The sequence below is a fragment of the Haemorhous mexicanus genome, chromosome 4, assembly GCF_027477595.1.
Source record: "Haemorhous mexicanus isolate bHaeMex1 chromosome 4, bHaeMex1.pri, whole genome shotgun sequence".
Classification (NCBI taxonomy): Eukaryota; Metazoa; Chordata; class Aves; order Passeriformes; family Fringillidae; genus Haemorhous; species Haemorhous mexicanus.
In genome coordinates, this window is record NC_082344.1 from 8,021,904 (window position 1) to 8,046,785 (window position 24,882).

Consider the following 24,882-nt stretch of genomic DNA (forward strand, 5'->3'; position numbering starts at 1 on the left):
CATTAATCCTTTTCATAAGTAGGCCAAAAGAAAAAAAGATATGGGTTTAGGAAAAAAAAAAAATCCTATCCATGTTGTCCCTGTTGATGACCTCTTCCATAAAAAAATACATTTTTATTTGGCACTACTTATTCAGTAAGGCCAAAACTTGTAAATAAAACACATGGACAGTTTACTCTAGAAATAAACACTGACAGCTAATAAGGATCTGGCATCATGGGAAACAGAACTCAAGCAGCAATAATCAGATGAAATGGCAAGGAGAAAAAATAAGCCATAAGAGAAGACAATGAACACTCTAAGTTAATATTCACTATAATAATTAAACACATTGCAAAAGTGAGAGAGGGAAAGAGCTTGTTTCAAAATAAAACAAGCACAGATGTTACAAGACTGATAATATCAAGTACATCTTCAGCAGCAGTAAGATTTATCTGTGCTTCCTGACAAATTTCTCATCATTTTGAGTCCAAATTGTTCTCTTGTGGCTCCATTTCCATAACCATAAGCTCTAGAAGAGTTTGAGGCATTTTTCCTTGGAAAAACCTGACTTCTCATGATATCAGAAAGAATATCAAAGAAATGCCATGCTTGTGCTCTCTGTGTTTTTCCACCACAGCTTCAGAAACAGAGGCAACCTGCTTTGTGACAAAGAAAAAGAAAAAGACACAAGACATCAAGAAAAAGCTCCAAAATTTTTATTCGTGTAATGGTTTCCTCATCCCCTGTTTTTTAATTATCTTTCTGTAGTCAGTAAACTCCCAGAAATTTGGATTTTCCCTGGCTGGATTCCCAGCCATGCAACAAGCTTACTAAACTTCTCTGCAGAAAGTTTTTGCATCTTCAGCAAGTAATGCAAGCTCTGTTTTACTCCTAGCTTTTCCTCTGTCTGATTTCCCCCTTATTCTCTCTGATCATTTTCATTTTGGGAGTACCATAGTACCATAGCTCTGCATTTGGGATGCTATCATGTGCCTTGCTTTAATCAAACCTGGGGTGCCAATGGAATTCTTTACTGTGGTTTTTTTTTCCTTATTGACTGTTCAGAAAAGTTGGCTGGATTGGGAGGAGGTTTTTGCATTCTCCTCACCAGGAATTCAAAAGATCTACTTGGATAAAAAATTTCTGCTGTAATGTGGGACAACTGCAGACAACAATTTTACGGTAACCCCAGGTCCTTGATAGAATGAGTCAGGAAAATAAATCCTTCACTTTTGATTCTTACATGCAAAGGAAGAAGAATAATAAGAAAATCATTAGTGAAATATAAAGGTAGAAGGGCAAGAGTTGCCCTCTGTCAAGGGATTAATACTGTACAAGTTATCTCATTACTAGATGTGGCATGAGATAAAACCATGCATTTTTTTTTCATTTAACTTTTAATTATTACTCATTTTTGTCCTAATCTGCCCAAAATTACAGCATACTGTAGGTAGAACCACATATGCAACTTACTTTACACAAACCAGCATTTTTTCTTCCTGTAGAGCAAACACTTCAGAGTCAACTAGTTCCTTCCCCTTCTTCTGCATAATATTCTCTGAGCTGCCTGCAAACCTCTGTCAACTGTGATTGCTATCAGCAGAAGACACAGCCATCAGATCCCAGACTTTGTAGCCTTCCATCACCTATTTTTGTGGCCTTTGAAACCCACCACCCCTAGAGCACTACTGAAGGCCTAGTTTAATTTATCCTTTTCAAAAAGAAGCCATTGTTTGCTCCAACTTGTTTTAATGCTTCATGTTTTAGCTTTTATAAATTTTTTCAGATTCTGTGCTGCTTTAGCGGGTGGGCCTGGGCTTGATATGAGGGATAGTGAGCTCTCTCCATGGAGTAGGGAGACAAAGCAATTCCTTCTCTAGCTGGGGACCAAGGACAACCAATCCAGATCCCAGGCCCAAGAGCATAAACAATGGTAGAATGAAGAGAGAAAAACAGGAAGGATGGGACTTCATAATCTAAAGCTGTAATTGGACAGTAAACTCCAATATGCCAATCAACCAGAACTTATATAAGTGAGAGACCCCATGACTGGTTGTCCATTTTGTGACCACTTTGGGTTTATCTACGGTGTAGCCCTGGCTGGGCTCCTGTGCTGCCCAAGGTGGATCCATTAAGACCTTCTAATAAATACCTGCTTTATTTTTTAACTCCATCTGATCTCTTTAAACAATGAAAATACCAGGCTATAACTCACCAAACTGATATTGCATTAAAACTTTATGATAGCAAGCAAATTCATGCTGGCAAGCACAGTCTGACAACATTTTGTCATTCATCATAATTAGGAGCTTGTGATAAATCTGATGTTCTGCTCTTTGTGTATACATCCCTTTTAAATACACTTGCTTTCCCTTTAATATTTAGTTTTGTTAGATATCATTAGTCATTGTGTTCAGACAAGGAAAATAGGGAACATAGACAGCAGAACATGTTTAACACTTCCATGAAGTATCACACTGAGAAAAGGAAAGAAGGAAGTGGCAGAAGGAAGTGGCGGAAGGAAGGAAGGAAGTGGCGGAAGGAAGGAAGTGGCGGAAGGAAGGAAGGAAGGAAGGAAGGAAGTGGCGGAAGGAAGGAAGGAAGGAAGGAAGGAAGGAAGGAAGGAAGGAAGGAAGGAAGGAAGGAAGGAAGGAAGGAAGGAAGGAAGGAAGGAAGGAAGGAAGTGGCGGAATTGGCAGAAGTGGCAGAAGTGGCGGAAGGAAGTGGCGGAAGAAAGGAAGAAAGGAAGAAAGGAAGAAAGGAAGAAAGAAAGAAAGAAAGAAAGAAAGAAAGAAAGAAAGAAAGAAAGAAAGATTGATTTTAAAAAGTTATATATACCCAATCTACAAAAGCTGAAGAAACTGGCTTGTGGGGGAGACACAAATCCCTAGTCTGTTGGGATCCAATCTTCGTAGACTCTATTTTCATGCTGGATTAACTCCTGATGATGACTTCAAAAGGACAAGGTTTTCACCTCAAGTGTTCAAAGCAAAACTGAAAAGAAAAAAGCCCACACAAGACTCCCCAACCTGTTTTTGATGTGGAATGTGAGGCACAAGATGACGGGGACTAGCTGAGCAGCTCTGATCCTCTAATCTACATTGTTCAAGAAAATGACTTTGAAATGCATTTTGTGGTGTAGAATTATTTTGTGGTGCAAATGATTATGTAACCTGTAGTAACCTTTTATATAATTCAACGTGTAATCATCAGGTTCTGTACAAGGAAAATCTAGCTAAAATGTGTGGAAAAATATCTTGTTTACAGCATCATGTAGATTTGCAAAGAGATGCCTGGTGTGTACTCCATGTATTTTTGAAGTGTAGACAGCTTTAGGGATAACTTAGCTACATATGCTCTACCAATATATTATATTTTTATTCTTATACAGCTCATTCTAAAGCTTTTGTGTATGTCAAGCTCTCTGAGTTTTAATTTTCTTGTCACGTTTAAAGCAATATATCAAGCTGAGCTTCATATTTAAGCCCAGACATGGAACAGCTGCATCTTTATGTTCTGACTAGGAAACACTAGGCTCTGCACCAAAAAGCTGACTAAAATATATCCAAAATTGAGTGCTTGTTACAGGAGAGCAAACTACAACAAAAACAAAGAATCACATTTCCTATCTTTCAACAAAGTAGAGGCAGTAATGATTCTTCTAATGGTAAGATGATTATTGTCATGTAATGTTACATCATCTTTGCTTGAAGGTGCTTTTTATTTTCATTTTTAGCCCCTCTTTGGAAGGTTAATGACCTTAAAATTAGGTATTGTACAAAGTTTGGGTAAGCAACCCAAATTCAACATGTTCATTTCTTTTCAGGAGAATATAATTGTAGATTCCAGCCAGAAATGGATGAAAGGATAAAAGGTGCTGATAATCTTGAAGATTAAATGAAGAATTGTTTCAGAACACAATTCCCCTTTTTCTAATGACAAAGTTATTTCCACTTTGGAAAGTGCTTTTGATGAAGGTTCAGCATTTGAGGGCAATGTCTGTGTGTAAAGGGCAAACATTATGGAATAAAAGTTGGTTCAGAAAATTACAGACCAAATGAGGAAAAACAATTTAGTAGTTTTAAATGGGTCCATAGAACAGTAAATAATAAGGAATCAGAAAAACAAATATTTTTTAATTTAAATGCTAATATCACCTTTGCCTTCTAGAAATAAAGAAAATTAATAGGAACAACACAAATGCACTTAGATCAAGCTCAACAACTGGTAGCAGGATATTCACCATTTTATAACCAAAGGGGACATTTCACAGCTATGTAACTTTGCAGCTCTTTGTGCTGAAATAAACAGCAACTAACCAGAATCCCACAGTTGTACCTGTCAGCAGTTTTCTCTACTCCATTACTCTAGGACAAAGCTGAAACCTCCAGGAGTATAGAGAGAGAAAGAACAGCATCCCCATGAATGAGACTCTTCAGCTCAAAGATGTGTGGTTTGGGATGAGTCAAACACTCCAAGTCCAATTTCATGTTCTTTCTCACCCAATAGCTTCTGCTGTGGGTATTCGGGTGCCTCTTCATCCAAATGATGGTGTGGATGCAAATTAACATCCTTTTTCAGAACAGATGTAATAAAATACGTTGATCTGAGGTGACATAAATCTTGATAACTTGTATGGAATCTCTCCCAGACCTTTGCACCTGAGTTACTTGTGATCTGCACTCAATTTAGATACAGTGGTACAGTTAGAGCAATATGCCTTCCATCCTCCCTGACTCTCACAACAGCATGCAGGCATGCTGCTGAAAGCTGTCTTTCAAATGGTTTCTGCCCAGATGTGAGAAAGAGGAAGAGTTTGGGAGCTGGGAGTAGCTGCAAGAGAGGAAAAAGCAAACCATGAGAGCTGAGGGTTTGTTTATCACCATATTGCGTAGGAACTGAACTGAGCTAAAATATTTGTAATTATTATCAGGGTTTTTTTATTTAACATTTTTTTCAAGACTATGTAAAGTTTATCAGGCATATACTCTGTAAATTAAGCAAATCCCCCTATTTTAGGATTAACAGGAATAAACCTTTATCCATGGGCCCTGACAGAACTAGGTAAACTGACCCATTGCTCAGATGTGAAACTCACATGTGTACTGTGCTATCTCACAGTACATCAACTGCAGCAGCACTTGGCTTCTCACCTACCAGGCCTGAGCCCTCTCACAGATCCACAGGCTTTATAGTCATTTCCCTCTCCCTTTCAGTTTCTTTATAGTCATTTCCCTCTCACCTGCTGGCACAAGGCAGGTGAGAGGGAAATGACTATAAAGAAACTGAAAAGCACTGCAAAAGAGGGAAAGATCACCTTTAGCATGCCCTTCTTTTATTTTATTTTTTTTCTGAATTTCTGTTCTCTGGTAAACATGAAAATTGTGCTACATAAGCCTTTCTTCAGACCTGATATGGGAGATCTTGGTATATTTCATTACAAAGGATAATGCTATGTCACAAAACTCTCTCTCTGTTGCCAGAAAGAGCTTAAACTGCAACCCAGAAGCACACACAAAACAACATTTGACTGTGCTCATATAGAATATTTGATTAAAAAATATAAGTAACCATTTATGCAAGGAAACCTATCAACTCAAAGCACTCAAAGCTTGTTAATAAAAGTGTACTGAAAGGAAATTAAAACTATGGCCTAAAAAATTTTTTAAAGGTGATCCCATATTCAGTTTAATGCTGTTTAGTGGATCTTATATGTGGTTAGAGGAGCCCTTGAAGGAACAGCATCATATTTCTAGCACATCAGAAACTGAGTCCCAAATTCCTGCTGCGTCTTCTGTGATGCCTCAGTGTACAGCTTGCATGAGAAAGAGCTCATTATGGCCCACATGATCACAGATGCCCAGCAGAGATAACAGTCTAAATCATTTGTTCTCCTTAAAATAATTTATTCATAGGTAGGAATATGAAAATGTGCCCTTTATGGAGTTTATCTGTGTCTATAGCAAACACAACTTAAATCAATTCTTCATCTCCAGGACTGGCAAAGTTTGACTAAGGCATTAGGGATTTTTTATTAACCTCCATTAATTCAGCAATCCTACCACTTTAATAACAAATAAAAATGGATGGCTAAGAAGCTTCACCTCATTAAAAGGTGTGACTGAGTACAATTAAACATGCCTTACATATCTCAAGATACATTACACATTCTAATAAAATTCCAGGGTTATAAAGAAGTGAAGTTTATTAGGCTGTTGACTGGTGATCACATATAGCACATAATTTCTGTGGTAGGAGGAACACACAATGATTGATCTTAATTTCTCTTACAGTTCTGATTTTATTTTTGGCATTTCTATAGAATCCTCATATCCCACAGCAATTTAATTTTAATTAGATAAGCAAATAAGATGATGAAAGTCTTTTTTTCCATAGCATTCAATGAATTGCCTACATACTACATTCTACTATTTGAAAAAGTATTAGAACTTATATGGGTTACAAATCTCTGTAAAACCCTTCTATTTCTGCTCATTTCTATTCAGAAAACTCTAATTTTCCATTAATCTAACTTATTTTAAGTGAGTGTCTCAACTACTTAGTGTCACTCCCTACCTACTTTCTTTTAAATGCAAAGTTCCAGTCCAAAATTTTAGCAGCCTAAAGTTCAGGACCAATCCATATTAAGCACATGAGAAATAAATTAAAATAATCAGACCGTATAACCTTTTGAAAGTGAGAAATAATGCATAAAAGATGTGGGGAGAAAATACCAGACCACTCTATTTAACATTAAACAATGAATTAGGAAGAGGGAGGGAAAAAAAAGAAATGTATATCAGATGATGTAAAGAAAATGGGTCCAGTATGCTACTAGTATAACAATGAGGAGAGCAGGCACACAGTGCTGCACCATTGAAAAGGTAAGTCAAGATAAGCCTGCTTTGTGTGTCACTTAGAATGAATAGGCTACATTAATATACAGCCCATATTTTAAAATTACCTCTAAAATAAAATGAATAATGCTTTTGCTGCACAAACCAAACTCCTTTATCTGCACAATAAAACTGGGGTACCGAGTCACTTAAAAAAAGAAAGCTCTTTAGCACAGATAAAAATTCAATGAAGAAAAATCTTCTCCTGTGATGAAATATGGAAAATAAATTATGTTAGTTTCTTTTGCTCCTTGCTAGAATGACATTTATAAAAGCATAACTTAATTTTGGGAAGAGATTTGCTGCATTTCAAAACCTCATGTAAGTTCATCAAGCATGAAGACTCACAAATGTTAGGTGCTAAATATAAAGCTTGAGCACTTCTTCTGCATCAGTTTTCTTCAGGCATCTAATTTAATATTGCTTCTTAACTTGCACATGTTTATGCAGAATTTGAATGTAAAAGTCAGCTTTGACTGGTCAAAATGATCTGCTGACATACTCATCCTCTCCAAGGCAGAAGGAACAAAAAAATCCATTGTTTTTACAATAAAATCCAATCTGCTCTGGTTCTCACAGAAAACCTAAATTTATCACCCCATATTTTTCAAACAAAATATCAGAACATTTTCACATTTAAGATAATTAAGGATTTTTTCCCCTTGTTGGCTTTTTTAATGACCTTTTCGACAGTGGAAAAAGGAATGAAGATACCTCTAACCCAAAGAAGTTAAGACTGCATTTTCTTTTAAAAAGACATAATATTTTCCCTCTAAATCTCTCTTAAAAAATAATAAGAAATGTCTCTCATTTAAGAAACTGTAATCAAAACTAGTAATAAAAATCATACATCACTTAAATATTAGTAATTTTCCCCCTAAACATGCAAAATAAAAGGCAATCTCTTTAATAATCTAGTAACTTTTTCCATTGACAGGAATACAGAACTAGATCTATGAGGTTATTTCAGAATTCTTGAGGCACAGAGATACTAGAGAGACCAGAGAACTGAGAAAAAACTAGTTTTCAACCATTACATTTTAAACCCTCAGTTTAATCTCATTGCTACACCAATCAATTTCTAATTACATACTTTCATCCTTTCAAGAAATACAATTTTTAAGAAGTTCATTAGAATTTTTTTTTTTTTTATGTGACAAAGAACTCAAATACATTGATTACTCAATCAGTTACACCTCAAATGTATTACAATGAAACCTTTGCTTTCTGATTTTTCTTCGCACTGTGAGAAACAGTTTGAAAGTAAATAATGGGACAAAAAAAAGTGTTTTATTTTTGGTTTTGATGGAAGAAGTGACAGGCCTGATCCATTGCATTTGACAGTTTATATCCCCATAGCCTGAGCTGAAATTCCAGTTAGGATTGAGCAGATTTATCTGGATTCCCCAGACTCGTCTTTACCTCAGTGACACTGGTCTGTGACAATAAGTTGAGTTTCTCTTCTGAAACAGAGTGAACCTGGCTGATGCCTTTCCTTTCCTTGCTGCTGGGAGAAAAGCTCATAGTTTTACAGCACAAACATCCCTCCAGCAGTGAATGGAGTGAAAACATTTTGAGAAGTAAAAGGGTGTCTCTCCTCAAGGCTGTTGTTGTCCATTCAAGGTTCCAGCAGTCCAAGGCAGCAGAGGGCAGCCCACAGGGGTCAATCCAAGTTACAGGGTCAGCACAAGCAAAACAACATTTCTCCACCAAGCCCTTAAGAGCCTTGCAGCACCCCAAACCATCATTTAGAGCCTCCTTTCTGCTGTTGTTGCCATCAGAGGGTGGTGCTGTAGGGCACCATGGAATTACTGCCAGACAGGGCTGAGTGGGCAGGGGACAGGAGGGAGCACCAAGTCCCAGTGGCTTTGCCCACTGGAACTCCCCAACCCTCCAGAAAAACCGTGCCAGCAAGTGTGTGTGTGCTCTACTCCCTTAATATCAAATGGTAAGGTGCAGTGCTGGAATAGAAATAAATTATAGGGAAGGAAAAGGAAAAGGAAAAAGAAAAGGAAAAGGAAAAGGAAAAGGAAAAGGAAAAGGAAAAGGAAAAGGAAAAGGAAAAGGAAAAGGAAAAGGAAAAGGAAAAGGAAAAGGAAAAGGAAAAGGAAAAGGAAAAGGAAAAGGAAAAGGAGGGAAGGGAAGGAAGGTTTCGGGAAGGTTTCGGGAAGGTTTCGGGAAGGTTTCGGGAAGGTTTCGGGAGGTTTCGGAAGGTTTCGGAAGGTTTCGGGAAGGGAAGGGAAGGTTTCGGAAGGGAAGGGAAGGTTTCGGGAAGGGAAGGTTTCGGGAAGGGAAGGTTTCGGGAAGGGAAGGGAAGGGAAGGGAAGGGAAGGGAAGGGAAGGGAAGGGAAGGGAAGGGAAGGGAAGGGAAGGGAAGGGAAGGGAAGGGAAGGGAAGGGAAGGGAAGGGAAGGGAAGGGAAGGGAAGGGAAGGGAAGGGAAGGGAAGGGAAGGGAAGGGAAGGGAAGGGAAGGGAAGGGAAGGGAAGGGAAGGGAAGGGAAGGGAAGGGAAGGGAAGGGAAGGGAAGGGAAGGGAAGGGAAGGGAAGGGAAGGGAAGGGAAGGGAAGGGAAGGGAAGGGAAGGGAAGGTTTCGGGAAGGTTTCGGGAAGGTTTCAGGAAGGTTTCGGGAAGGTTTCGGGAAGGGAAGGGAAGGGAAGGGAAGGTTTCGGGAAGGGAAGGGAAGGGAAGGTTTCGGGAAGGGAAGGGAAGGTTTCGGGAAGGGAAGGGAAGGTTTCGGGAAGGTTTCGGGAAGGTTTCGGGAAGGTTTCGGGAAGGTTTCGGGAAGGGAAGGGAAGGGAAGGTTTCGGGAAGGTTTCGGGAAGGTTTCGGGAAGGTTTCGGGAAGGTTTCGGGAAGGTTTCGGGAAGGGAAGGGAAGGTTTCGGGAAGGGAAGGTTTCGGGAAGGGAAGGTTTCGGGAAGGGAAGGTTTCGGGAAGGGAAGGGAAGGGAAGGGAAGGGAAGGGAAGGGAAGGGAAGGGAAGGGAAGGGAAGGGAAGGGAAGGGAAGGGAAGGGAAGGGAAGGGAAGGGAAGGGAAGGGAAGGGAAGGGAAGGGAAGGGAAGGGAAGGGAAGGGAAGGGAAGGGAAGGGAAGGGAAGGGAAGGGAAGGGAAGGGAAGGGAAGGGAAGGGAAGGTTTCGGGAAGGGAAGGGAAGGGAAGGGAAGGGAAGGGAAGGGAAGGGAAGGGAAGGGAAGGGAAGGGAAGGGAAGGGAAGGGAAGGGAAGGGAAGGGAAGGGAAGGGAAGGGAAGGGAAGGGAAGGGAAGGGAAGGGAAGGGAAGGGAAGGGAAGGGAAGGGAAGGGAAGGGAAGGGAAGGGAAGGGAAGGGAAGGGAAGGGAAGGGAAGGGAAGGGAAGGGAAGGGAAGGGAAGGGAAGGGAAGGGAAGGGAAGGGAAGGTTTCGGGAAGGTTTCGGGAAGGTTTCGGGAAGGTTTCAGGAAGGTTTCGGGAAGGTTTCGGGAAGGGAAGGGAAGGGAAGGGAAGGTTTCGGGAAGGGAAGGGAAGGGAAGGTTTCGGGAAGGGAAGGGAAGGTTTCGGGAAGGGAAGGGAAGGTTTCGGGAAGGTTTCGGGAAGGTTTCGGGAAGGTTTCGGGAAGGTTTCGGGAAGGGAAGGGAAGGGAAGGTTTCGGGAAGGTTTCGGGAAGGTTTCGGGAAGGTTTCGGGAAGGTTTCGGGAAGGTTTCGGGAAGGGAAGGGAAGGTTTCGGGAAGGGAAGGTTTCGGGAAGGGAAGGTTTCGGGAAGGGAAGGTTTCGGGAAGGGAAGGGAAGGGAAGGGAAGGGAAGGGAAGGGAAGGGAAGGGAAGGGAAGGGAAGGGAAGGGAAGGGAAGGGAAGGGAAGGGAAGGGAAGGGAAGGGAAGGGAAGGGAAGGGAAGGGAAGGGAAGGGAAGGGAAGGGAAGGGAAGGGAAGGGAAGGGAAGGGAAGGGAAGGGAAGGGAAGGGAAGGGAAGGGAAGGGAAGGGAAGGTTTCGGGAAGGGAAGGGAAGGGAAGGGAAGGGAAGGGAAGGGAAGGGAAGGGAAGGGAAGGGAAGGGAAGGGAAGGGAAGGGAAGGGAAGGGAAGGGAAGGGAAGGGAAGGGAAGGGAAGGGAAGGGAAGGGAAGGGAAGGGAAGGGAAGGGAAGGGAAGGGAAGGGAAGGGAAGGGAAGGGAAGGGAAGGGAAGGGAAGGGAAGGGAAGGGAAGGGAAGGGAAGGGAAGGGAAGGGAAGGGAAGGGAAGGGAAGGGAAGGGAAGGGAAGGGAAGGGAAGGGAAGGGAAGGGAAGGGAAGGGAAGGGAAGGGAAGGGAAGGGAAGGTTTCGGGAAGGGAAGGTTTCGGGAAGGGAAGGGAAGGGAAGGGAAGGGAAGGGAAGGTTTCGGGAAGGGAAGGTTTCGGGAAGGGAAGGTTTCGGGAAGGGAAGGGAAGGGAAGGGAAGGGAAGGGAAGGGAAGGGAAGGGAAGGGAAGGGAAGGGAAGGGAAGGGAAGGGAAGGGAAGGGAAGGGAAGGGAAGGGAAGGGAAGGGAAGGGAAGGGAAGGGAAGGGAAGGGAAGGGAAGGGAAGGGAAGGGAAGGGAAGGGAAGGGAAGGGAAGGGAAGGGAAGGGAAGGGAAGGGAAGGGAAGGGAAGGGAAGGGAAGGGAAGGGAAGGGAAGGGAAGGGAAGGGAAGGGAAGGGAAGGGAAGGGAAGGGAAGGGAAGGGAAGGGAAGGGAAGGGAAGGGAAGGGAAGGGAAGGGAAGGGAAGGGAAGGGAAGGGAAGGGAAGGGAAGGGAAGGGAAGGGAAGGGAAGGGAAGGGAAGGGAAGGGAAGGGAAGGGAAGGGAAGGGAAGGGAAGGGAAGGGAAGGGAAGGGAAGGGAATGGAAGCTGGACCAGATAATTCTAGTGGTGTTCTTTGGACATGGTATTCCATGATTCTGAGATTGAAATAAAGATGGTCACAGGTCACTAAGCCATCCTGATCATCATCAGACTTAAAGGGAATATGAGAGTTTGTGCAAAGTATTTGGAATGTATTTAGTTGTCAAATTCAAAAGAAACAGAGCATATATAGAATAAAAACTCAGATGCTAAAAACAGGTCACAGCATTACATTTTGTATTGTTTCAGTAAATATGGGCCATAGCCCCTACTAATTTTTACCCTTAATTTTTATCACAGCAAAATGGCCTGACTGTGTATAATAAATATTAGGAATTACATATATAATGTCTGGTATTTTACCTTGAAGTTTGGTAGTGGCATATTTCTAGATTAAACCAAAAACATTATGGCCACCTTTAAGATTTCTGAAAATAAATTTGAAGACAAAAAAGCAACAAACCTCCCCATCAACTTTGAAAATTGCACCTGAGAACTTCTCATCCCTCATTCTTCCTCACTGTCAATAATAGCATAGAGCTAGCGGGGCAAAAGAAGGAAATAAGAAAAGCAGGATATTGTAATAGACATCATACCACATTACTTTAGGAGAACAGGGAAATGCAAAGTAGCAAAATGGTATAACTCAGTTTAGGACTTTATGTTTTAATTTTAATGACTGCTGTTCTTATTTAAAGATTCATGGACTCTTAAACAAATCTCAACTGCCAGAACCTCATCTTTAAGTTCTCCTTTATCAGATTTCCAGCACTGCAGTGCTCCCTAGAGTTACATGGATGAACTGGTTTGGTTCTGGCTGGATGCTTGACCATTGCTCAAGGACATCCCAGGGCAAAGCTCAGTGGGTGCTCAGACATCCAATGTAAAGAGAAGCATCCAAGATTATCCATAGTTCAGACATGGGTAGCTGACTTGTTTAATATTTGCATGTTCTTTGTAACCTACACACAACCTATTCTCCTTTTACATCATTTTTGTCTCTTTGATGGCTATCACATTCTGTTTACAAACAAAGATATTGACATTTACCTTTTCTGAAGTTATTTCAGTTTCCAGACTATTTCCAATGACAAACTCTATCAAGTTTCATTATGCACATGGAATACACATGACTGAAGACAGAGGCTACTATTAATCATGAATTATGATAGCAGATGTTTCTTTTAACATATTTTTACCAGTTTTGTATATGTTATCACAAAACAGTAAAACTTCAGCTTTGGCAGCAAAACCACATTTGCTTTATTTTAGCATTATTTTAGTATGTTCCATTTAAATAATGGGAAATACTGTGAGAAATACATTTTTAAATATAGTTATTTTCTTAGATCTCTACCTAATATCTCAAATAATCTTTCACATTGATTTATTCAAATTATTAGAAAATGCATCTCTCTCCCCCTTCCATTAATACTGTTATTAAATTAAAGAACAAATTCAGTCATTAGAATTAATGTTAACAAATTAATGAAGGGCATAACAAATACTGCACCGCTAGAACATCACTTTAGGAAGACCATTTATTATGAAACATTATAGTTAGTAATGGTTTTGTTTAACACAAATTATTTTCTCCTGGTCACAACATGGTCTTTTTTGCACATCAGTGTGAAGGAAGAGGAAGGAAAGTTTCATGGTTTCCAAAAAGGCCTAAGGATATTCCACTTGGAAAGATAATCCTAAACCTCTTATCTTTCAATGTCTTTTCTTTAAGGTTGAATATTTCCAGAGATTTTGTATTTTAAGCTTCTAAATCCACTTTATGATCTTTTTAAATTGCAAAATGTTACTTTAATAGTAAAAAAAAAAAAGTTTTCTAGCAATGGTTAGTTAAGACGACAACAACAAAAACTTATGAGTAATTTCCAGTTGAATCAGCTCTTGATCCAGGTGAATATTGCTAGAGGAAGCAGCCCTATCTAAAAAATCCACAGGGAAATTCAAATTTTCCTTTGGACTGGAGCTGAAGTTCAAATTTTGGATGTTTTCTACTCTCCTCTCTGCACCAACCCTCCTAAAATGATTATTGCAAACATCTTGTGTCTCTGTCTTTCACAGTAAAACTGAACTTCCTTGATCATGGACTCTGACAAGGCATTTGAGATATCAGATCTTTAGTATATATCACAAAACTCTTCAGATCAGTACTCAGCCCTCCTGGTTCATCATATTTTTTTAAAGCTTTCCCTTTCTGCCCTTTAGAAGTCTTAAAAAAAGACTAAAAATTCACCTTTTTTTTTTTTTTTTTCCTTTTTTATTTTCTTTTTTTTCTTTTTTTTTTTTTTTTCCCTAAAGCTTTATTTTAATAACATTCATTATCCCTTGCAGCAGAGGCTGAAGACAAGCAGGCAGCAGACTGACTAGAAGCAGTTGAGGTCGGGTACAGATACTGTTTTTAAGACTCAGTTCAAAGTGCTTAAACACACATCTAAATCCTATTAAAATCAAGTGTTTACTTCAGTTGCACAGGTCATGAGCAAAACAGTTTGTTCTGATGAAAAATAAGGCCATGTTTTGCATGAGCAGGACATCTCTTGCCGGGCATCTCCTCCCCCCGGCCAGTGACAGACCTCTGAGCCACGAGATTCGTGTTCAGCCCTAGAGCAAAACAGAATCATGGTGTTGTTTCTTGAAGGTTAACATCTCCCTGTGAGTATTTAAAAAGCACAGCAGGATTCCTTAGGCAGCTCAGCAAATAGGGGGCAGCCCTTGTGAGGCTGCATCTGGAGCACTGTGACAGCTCTGGGCTACTCACTCCAAGAGAGACCTGGAGCTCCTGCAGCAAAGATGGAAGGTGATGGAGGGACTGGAATGTCTCTCCAATGAGGAAAGGCTGAGGGAGCTGGGGCTGAGAGGGGACCTCACCAGTGTCTGTAAGAATCTGAAAGGCCAAGAGGATGGACCAGGCTCTGCTCAGTGGTGCAAGGCCATGGAGCAAGAGGAAATGGCAGAAACTGATGCACAGGAAGTTCCACCTGAGGAAGAGCTGCTTTACTGTGTGGGTGAACGTGCACTGGAACAGCTTGCCAAGAGAGGTTGTAGAGATATTCCCACTGGAGATATTCCAGAACAGTCTGGCTGCAATCCTGTACAATGTGCTTTAGGATGACCCTGTTTGAGCAGGGAGGTTGGACCAGATGACCCACTGAGGTCTCTTCTGACCTACCCATTCTGTGACGATAGAAACACCAGCAAGCACCAGGACCTGCTGGAGCCAATCCAGAGGAGGCCACCAAGACGATGTAAGGTCTGGAGCACTTGCCCTGTGAAGACAGTCTGAGACAGCTGGGGCTGTTCTGTCTGGAGAAAAGGCTCTGGGGAGACCTTATAGAACCTTCCAGTACCTAAAGGGGCCACGAGAGAGCTGGAAAGGGACTTTTTACAGGGGCAGGTTGTGACAGGACAAGGGGGAACAGCTTTAAACTGAAGGAGGGCAGGTTTAGGTTAGACATTAGGAAGGAATGCCTCGCTGTGAGGGAGGTGGGTCACTGTCCTAGCTTGCCAAGAGCAGCTGTGGGTGCCACATCCCTGGAAGTGCTCAGTGCTAGCCTGGATGGGACCTTGAACAACCTGGTCTACTGGATGGTGTCCCTGTCCATGGCAGCCAGGTGGAATCTAAGGTTCCTTCCAACCCAAACCATTCTCTGATTCTATGATTTTGCTATTTAAGCAGAAACTTTCTTTGACAATGTTGAACTCTGCAGTCAAATTAGGAAAAGCACTCTTTATTTCTTTATTGTACACTGTGCTTTCAAGGGCATACATTTCAGAGCTGGGACTGAGAGGGGACCTCACCAGTTTCCATATTTCAGAAATATGGAAATGCTGCCACTTCAACACCAAAATCCTCAGATAATTGTTAGCCAGTTGTGATACCAAACACTACACTTAAGTTGTATTATTTTGTCAGTTACACTATTTACACACAAAAATTACCATTGTCAAATACTCCATGACTCAAGTTTTAATTGATTTTGAAAGACTTCACTGAACTCCATCTTGGAACACGTGCTTCCCATTCCTTTGGCAGATAGCTGTTCCAATGCTCCAGCTGTTCCAATGCTCCAGCTTCCAGCAGGTGGAATACAAGAAGGCCACATGCTTAATTTGGTTGGCTATTGATATTATAGGGTAAATTTTTTGCCCTCAGTGCCATCAACCATGAAGATATTTCAAGCACACACAATTAGTTCTTAACAAAAGACAATTACATCCAACAAAACACCTCGCTTGGTCCAAGATTTTAACCAACTGAGCTTGAAAAGGGCACCAGTACAGTAAGAAAAAACTCAAGGAAAAAATAATATTGCAAATGATTTTTTTAATAATTTTGAGATCATGGTGTTTGGCTTTGGTGTTTTTCTTTTCCTAAATCCTTATTATGTTAATATGTATTTTCTCTTAACATTTATTGACCATTTTAAGTATTTTTGTAATTGTTTATTAATTTCTCTCAATTCAGGGCACCTTGAGCAAAACAAAATCCAGGTTTGCATACGATAGTAGACATTTTGGTAAACAGATGCTCAGAATTGTGCTCTCTTAGTCAAAACATTCTAATTAAAATGTATCAATGTACAGAGCCTTTATGTAACAGTCTTCATGATATATTTGTTTCTGCTATTCTTTCATTTTACATTTTTTTAATCACCAATCTCTGCTTTTCATCTTCTCTTTAGCAAAAAAAGTTATGCTGCTGTTGTCCATTGGAAATTTGCCTAATTTTTATACTTCCCTACAACCTAAATATTTCATAACAATGTTAAGTTCTCCCTGTGTTCCATTGATTGGTTGTTCTCACTAGTTCCCTGTACAAAACCAGAATCAATATCCCTTTCTGACAGTTCTTCTAACACATTCATAAATAAAGGGTTATGTCTTCCTCTGACACACATGTACTTACTTGATTTATAGCAGCTTAAGTGTCTGGGAAAAATCACACACTATTAGCTAGGCAAGTACAAGATTATTGTTCAGAGTTTCTGTGGGAGAAAACGGGGGGGAAATCTTATCTGTCAGCTCTCCCTGTAGCAGAAGAGTTGCATGATGAATTCAATGCAGCTGCAGTGATCTGGTAGCCTCCATAAGGCATTTAGGCTAACACATGGGATTAAAATAAATAAAAGCAGTGTTTTGAGCCACATAATCAGAGCTGCACACCCAGGCCTTTTCTGCATTACTGTCGAAAGCATTCAAGATTGACCCGGGGCAAAGGAGGACAGGCCTGTGTACATTCTTCAAATTCTGCTGTTACCCAAATAGTCTGTCTTGTTCACTCTTTTCCCACTCCATAAAGCCACACACAGTGCTTGTGCACACTCTGCATGGTGAGGTAATAAACCAAGAGCAACTCCAAATGACAAAATCACTTCTCTTTCCAGTTCAGTGAACTGGGTCATGCAATAAGCACAATAATTTGCATGATGATTGTAACCAAAAAATTAAAATACATATTTCATACATATATAATATATATATCTCTAAATTAAAGGGAAATGTTTCATGCATATATAATGTGTATATATATGTATATCTATTCCTGTAGAGTTGGAAGAGATGGCACCAGAAAGAAAACAAACCAAAACCATGTCTCAATGTAATAATGACCAACTGCTTTCAAGCAGCAGTCTAAAGTAATTAGAATATGAAAGCTGGGAAGTACTTATTACAACATATAAACATATTTATAAACATATTTTTTATAAACATATAAATCCTTCTTAAGCAACTCATTTACCAGATTCCCTTTGTTGTCAGGTTCTTGAGTTAAACTCTGCCATTCATTAACATGATTTAAAACTTACTTCCACAGAAGAGTTGAACAAGAAAAATTACTGTTACCTGTTCAGTTTGTTCCAAGTCTGGATTTCAGGCAGCATCTTGAAACTTACAAAAAAATAAAATTAGAAATTACATGGATTTTTAAAAATATTTCTGTCTCTCCATTTTCTGTGCTCATCCACCAAATCAGTCATCTCACATACTCATTTCTGAAGCTAAGACTACTATAAAAAAGCTGCAGTGAGTCATACAGAATACAGTTTGCTTGCTAGTATGATGACATCATTATTACTGTCTCAGTGACACTCCAGTAACACCATTGCTATTGAATGTCTAGGGATGATCTCACTGGTCATCAATTTATTTAAAGTTGGAGCATTTTAAAATACTTAAAATATTGCTGTTCATAGGCATCAGTTTTATTCATGTGTAGTTAACTGTAAAATACCAAAATAACTTCCTCAGGAAATAATTCAGCAATATTTTTAATTTTAACTAGGAACTTTATCTCAAATAATGGTACAGGATGTTCCAATTTCACAAACTTGTGTTTTTGTGTCTGCATCAGGTTTTTTTATTTTCATAAATTTTTGAGTCTGAGAACACCAGAAAACATTTTATTATCAGCGTAAATGGAGGTGACTCATATAATAATATTTAAAGCAAATGACCCTGAAATTCAAAGCAAAATGACCTGGTGGACAAGAATACATTTTTTCATTATATTTTTGCACTGGATGATGTTAAGTCCTCACTAGTTAAAATGAATATAAATGTCATTCATGTAAATAAAAATAATAAGGAGTCGATGTTTTACAAACGTAAAGAAATATTAAGAAAAGGAGCTGCAGATCAACAGATTTCATCTTAATTTGTGGTGGAATATCATGCAAAAGGAATAAAATGCAGCTCTTTTATAAAGACTATCTGAATTTAGTGGATTAGACTACCTGAAGAGCACTTTTTAAAAAAGTTCTTAGCTAATGGTTCTATATTAACAAAATGCAACAGACCCCCTTAATCAAATCAAGAATGAATTGAAGCACAGCTGGATGTTAAAACATTTCTCTGTCTGTTTGACATAATAAATAGTACAAATAAAAAATGTTTGACTGCTAATAAAACAATCTAAACCTCAAGAAATTTGGAAGTTCTGGTAAAAACACTCTTACAGAAGTTGGTTATGGATCAATATTAAAGGGGCCCTGTATCATGGGAATTTTGCTGATCTCTGCTGATAAAAATATTATTTAAAACAATAGTAAATGGCTATTAAAGTAGTAAAAGCTGGGGGGAGGAGGCATTTTCATTCTTTGGATACCACATTAATCAGGGGTTTGGTGCTGTACAAGACACGAAGGATAAGTACTGAAGCATTCAGAAATTTTGGGCCCAAAACCAGGTCTCCAAGTCGGGAAACACACCTCAAGCTGCAGCTCTGCTTAAAAGTAACCCTATTGCATACATCAACGCCCCTGTATGTAAGCTGCACATGAGCACAGGTAATTTACAAAATATAAACTGCTTTTTTCTTTCTTTTCTTTCTTCTAAATCTTGTTGAAGCTGGTGAGCACAGATGCTGATGCTGAAACTTTGGCAATCTCCTGACATTAAGTCAAACTGCAAATAAGAACAAAGAAATGTAAATGGGCATGTTATTTTCACTCCATTTATTATAACATTTTAGAAGTGTGCAGGGGGTTGGTGGTTGTGTAGGGGTTTGTTTTTTGTTGTTGTTGTTGTTTTTTTTTTTTCCCCTGCTTTGAAGTCTCAGGTTTTGTTCTGAAGGTGGTTCCCACACAGGGATTGTCCTCGGCGCTCCCCTTCCCTTCAGACCGACCCACCCCTGCTGTGTCAGCAGCACATGAGCTGAGCACTTCTAAAGCTTCCTGTAATTAACTGCACCTTGTTGCATTACAGGCAAACATGTTCAGACTTATTTCGGATACATTTGGGAAATAATAGTTTTTCAGAGTCTACAACGAGAAGCAACTTGGGCTACTGAAATAAACTGTGGCGAGGCCTGTGTCTTGTAGTGATTTTACATGTGGCAAATTCCCTTGGTGCCTCGGTGCTTTCATCAGAAAATTAAGGAACATTAATTTCTGTTGTTTTGTATCAGAACTGACATAAGTTTACAATAATGCTTGTGTCTATAGTGTATTGCTCGTGTGTGCACCCAGGATGGGATTTAGTTCACAAAAGCCGAGTATGTGGTTCCATTTTAGACACAATTTGGGCATCTTGCCTGGACTCCACTGCCTTTCCACAAGGCTTCTGGTCCCCCCTCAGTTAGTTTTACATGTTTCCAATCCCTATAAAAAACATTTCCGACATCCTGGGGCAACTTAAAGTTGCACAAAGCACGTAGGCTTTGGCCAACCCACTCAGAATGATTTAAACTACGACAGAGAAATTTTCTGACACATTTTTATGCATGTGAAAAATACTTGCCCAAGATCCTTCAAGGGACAGTGTCTCGTTTCGTGCCATGACACAGCAACTAACAGAGGGAGGGAAAACTGGGCATGTACAATTATCTGGGTATTTCTCAACCCTAACAAGATGTTAACACAGTTCATTGCTGGGTAATAAGAGGTTGACTTTCTTTTGCCAGCTGGGACCCACAGCTCAGCAGTCAGATGTTTTTCATTGGAAGAATTTTGCCTCAACAAAGAAACAGCAAAATACCCACAACAAAACACAGACCCAGTGATCCTGTGGCTGGTGCAAGGCTGACATGCTGATGGGGCCAGTGCTGGGGTGCCAGAGAAGTCACCTGCCAGCCTGAGAGGTGGCACTTTGCAGGAGTACTGCATGCAGCTCTGGGCTCCTCAGAACAGGAAGGACATGGACCTGTGGAAGCAGCTCCAGAGGAGGGACACAGAAATGGTCAGAGGGATGGGACACCTGAGCTGTGAAGGCAGGCTGAGTCTGCTCAGCCTAGAGGAGAGAAGGCTCTGAGGAGACCTTAGATTGTCCACCAGTACCTGAAGGCAGGAGAATCACAAGAGGGACACTACAAGAGAACCACAGAGGGACTTTTTACAAGGGCTTGTAGTGATAGAACAAGGGGGAATGGCAGTGGGTAAGTTATGTCAAATACTGGGGAGAAATTCCTCACTACTGGGGTGGTGAGACACTGGCACAGGTTGCTCAGACAAACTGTGGGTGGTCTGCCCTGGAAGTGTTCAATGTGGTAATCACATGTCCTCTGAACAGAGAGAGACCTAGGTCTCCCAGGATTTTCCTGGGAAGCTGTGAGAAGCTGTGAGAAAGCTCAGAGAAAGAATTAAAACAATTATTATCTCAATCTCTGCACCTAGCAAGCAATCTCTGTTTGTCAAAGATGTGCACCAGAGGGAGTTGTCCCTTCTTGACCAATAAGTGAGGAAAAAATTCCTAAAAGACACTCAAGTCTTAAGTCCACTATTGTTTCTGTAAGAACTGTAGATTTCTAATAGTAAAGTACTTTTTCATACCTTCTGATAATAGAATCTCTGTATCACCTTTGTCTGTCCCCAAAGCCCTGTCAGTGATAGTTCAAGGCTGTATTGGATAGGGATTCGAGCATCCTATTCTAGTGACAGGTGTCCTTGCCCATGCCAGGGGGTTGGACTAGTTGACCTTTGGAAGGTCCTTTCCAACCTGAAATGTTCTATGATACTATGTCTTGCCCTGTCCCCAGCAAGATCAAGTGAAGATGCACCATCATGGCACGTGCAGCTCTGGGACAGTCCTACCATCCCCAAAACATGTATTTTATCCTGCTCAGATGGCAAATGCCACACCAAAGCCTCTCAGCTACACTGCCCAAACAGCAAACACAACAGAAAGACAGCCCTGGATCTCTGCAGCTCCTCCTCTCTCCTCCAGCCATGATGAGAAACATCAAAACAGGGCTGAAATCTGCTTTTTGGCCAGCCTCAGGGGTTTTGATCTTTCTCTGCCTCAGAAAGGGAAAAGGAAACCAGCCACTACTGACATGAATCCTTTGTATCCATTTTCTATTTCTACACTGGGATGGAAATCAGGCTTTCCTAAAATACTGCTATTTCACCCTCATTGCCCCGACTTCTGCTTTGGTAGTGTAAATTAGAACTGGTGTGGTTTTTCCCCATCCTCAGACAACATGTTAGGAGACCAGATTCCTGCTTTTCTAAAAGGACTATACCCATCTGCAAGTTTAGGAGCCCAAACAGATCTCCTCCTGGAAACCATTATTACATCTGCTCTTCTGAATACTCATTAGGACTGGCTGAAACTATTACTGTAAATGGGCCTCCAACTACAAAGTTTCTCAGGGAATAGCTGCATTTCTTAGAGCAAGGGAGGTGCTGATGGGGGAAGCAGTAAAAATCTTTCAGTTCATGGCTACTTTCTAGATTTTTTTTTTTAAACTATTAGAAGAAAGCTTTCATATTTCTGTGGCACTTTCTTTAAAAACCTCTGTAAAAGGAACATCTTCATTAAAGCTGGCCTTGAAACAGCCACTAATGGGAATGCTCAATTTTAAGATCCTCCTTTGAGGGACAGATTTACACTCCAAGGCAAACCACATAGGCATTTAAAATATGTTCAAAACCAGGGCACGGAAAGCTGAAGAATCTCAGCATCTGCGAAAATGTGACTCTAATTTGTAATGCTGAGAACACTTAAAAACAAGGTCTTTATTAAGGAATTAAAATGAATTCTGACTCATTGATGTTAAACTGGTATTAAAAGAATCTGGAAGTCACACAACAGCGCTGAAGAAGAGAAAGGAGACAGATTCAAAGAAAGTGCATGAGAACAGAGGAGATTAATAGGTTTAAAGGGAAAAAACCTGATAGGTTTAAATATAAATGTACTATGAGATGCTATTCCTGCCTGTTTCCTTACTTTGTAGGTCTTGTTCAGATACATGACAGAAAAGGAATGTGCTGAACCTTTTTGAGCCATTCAGTTTTAATAGCAAAAGTAATTTTCTCAGGTGGGCACCGAACAGTTGCAATTACAGTTTATTTTACCAGAGAAATTCTTTTAAGACACTAATGGTATGAGACACAGGGTAAGGAATGTCAGCACAGCATGTCTCCTAAGCTTGATACCAGCAGATTTGCAGAAGACCCAGAGACAACAAATGGTATTTTTCTGTTAAAATCTCAAGGTGGTTTATTTCAAATGCACTTTACCTGTGGGTAAGGAAAAATAATGGAAATATTCTAACTGCCGTCACGCCGCTATTGCTATTCTTATTCTCAAGATCCATTTAAGCTCTAGCACAGTTGTCTTTGGGCTATCAAAACCATAAGAATTTTCTTCCATGAAAGACTAAAATTTTCACTATCTGCTTTTCATTCCCATTCACTCCATGGTCGCTTAAAAACTTAACCCCCCTTCACATCCTACCTAGTAATTATGCTATTTCTTGTAAAAGACCACGCTAAAGGTCTGTCTCTTTTTTTCAAACAAAGACTGCTAAAGCACCATATCATACATGGCAGGTTAGTTCTACAGACAGGAACTTGTAGCAGAAAACTAAATATTAAAAGAAAGTTGTCTCCTTTTAGCCCACTGATGTCACAATACTACAGAATCAATTAGGTCAGAAAAGATCTGCAAAATCATCAAGTTCAACCTCTGACATCTTGAAAATTCTGTTGGGGTTGGGATTTCTTTTTCCAGGTTAAAAAGGTCTTGGTGGTTTTTTGGGTTTTGCTTTTGTCTTTTTTTCTTTTTTTTTTTTAATTTAATTATTTGTCAACTTCTTTCAACAAGTAAAGTCAGTGTTTAAAACCTCCATGTCTTGTTACCCAAGACATTCTGGCAGCTGTTTTCTCACTGTTGGAGTAGTTCTTCATAAACTTCTATATTTAATTTAGAAGTCAACTTGGTTTTATAAATTACTTTCTGCACAACCATTAAAAGCACACTAGAGACCAGGCATCACCATATGATAAGTGAACTACATGGAAGATATGATAAAATCTTATTTTTTAATTTTTTTTTATTGAATAGACCTGAACAAGGACAGAGTTTGATCTCTACTATACAGGCAGTTCACAGGAGGTCACCTTATCACTGCAGTGTTATTTTGCTTTGGCTTGGTTGAACTTTCCCAACATCTTTATGATAAACAAAACAATTTTTCCATTACTAAAGGCCACTCACCTGACAGCTCAGGGTCTCGGGACTTGTATGGTTTGTCTTCACTTGAGCTGATTTCAGCTTAAAAAAAAAATAAAAAAAAATAAAAATTACTATTTGTGATAGCCGTTGCCTGGTGGTCAGCTAACTACCAACTACAGCTTTTTTAGATTTCATTTGGTTTACGGTGATAACGAGCAGTTACTCATGTTTCTAGAATAAAATGAAGCGCAAAGGCTGCACCTGTGCAGAACAGTACCAGAGGAGCAGAGATTCTGACAGAAACCATAGCTGTAATTCAGAGGTCACTATGGGATTTCATCCTCCCATCTTTCAGGCAAACCCAGCTTTGGAACAAAAAGTGAATGGTTAGGTACTAAGGATAAAAGTGAGCACCTAATCTGTGTTCAAAAAAACTTCCAAAAATAAAGTCTGTGGAGGACAGCACTATCATCTGTCTTGTCCCAGAAAATGGAAGTCCCTAAGACAAGACCATATGCCTCCCAGTTATGACTTCAGGATGCTGATGGCTCATTCTGAGTCCATCTCTTTCTTTCAGGAAGGCTGAAGCTACCAGGCTTTGAACCCAGAGGGTTTATATGAAGGACTTTTTATTTTCCCCAAAAAGCAATATAATTGCATTATGATTTTTTTCATATATTGATTTGGATTATTAATACATACTACTGTAACTAATAAATCAGACTATTATACTGTTAAATCATGAACTGGAGTAACAATAAGTTCAAAGCTTCACCTGTGACTGTGTTCCTCTTTTGCCCAAGCAAGAATTTTGTACAATCATAAAGCATGATGACTCTATCTATACATGTATAGACACACAATTAAAAAACCCCACCAAACCATGTATTTAAAAGAGCTCAAACCATGTATTTAAAAGATGCACATCATTCTAATTGACAAAGGATATTAGAAAATTAAAAGAGATGTGTGAACACCTATAGTTCTTCAGTCACAGGTGTATTTACCTTGTCAAAACTTTTTGCTCATTTCAGCTGTATCTTGGGATGTTGTTTAATCTGTAAACAACAGCAAAAAGAAGATATAAAAAACAAGCAGTATCATAAACTTGCTGCAATCTGTCCTAGAATGATCAAATGAGTTTTCATCATCAAATCTTTCCAACCAGAAAGTGATTTGTGTTTTGTACTAAGTATTTAACTGAATACAGTGAAACAGTGATGAATTTTCAAAGATATGCAGTACTCATTTTACAGAAGTGCACTTTAAGA

General features: G+C 39.9%; 1 long non-coding RNA gene across 1 annotated transcript; it reads right to left on the minus strand.

Annotated features, from left to right (window-relative positions):
- Window positions 1-16,139: 16,139 nt before the first annotated feature.
- On the minus strand, window positions 16,140-24,671 carry LOC132326898 (uncharacterized). The gene is made up of 3 exons (XR_009486358.1): window positions 24,619-24,671; window positions 23,654-23,710; window positions 16,140-19,120 (listed from the first exon to the last, which is right to left on the minus strand). It is a non-coding gene; the product is annotated as an uncharacterized LOC132326898 (long non-coding RNA).
- Between the last annotated feature and the right edge of the window lie 211 nt (window positions 24,672-24,882).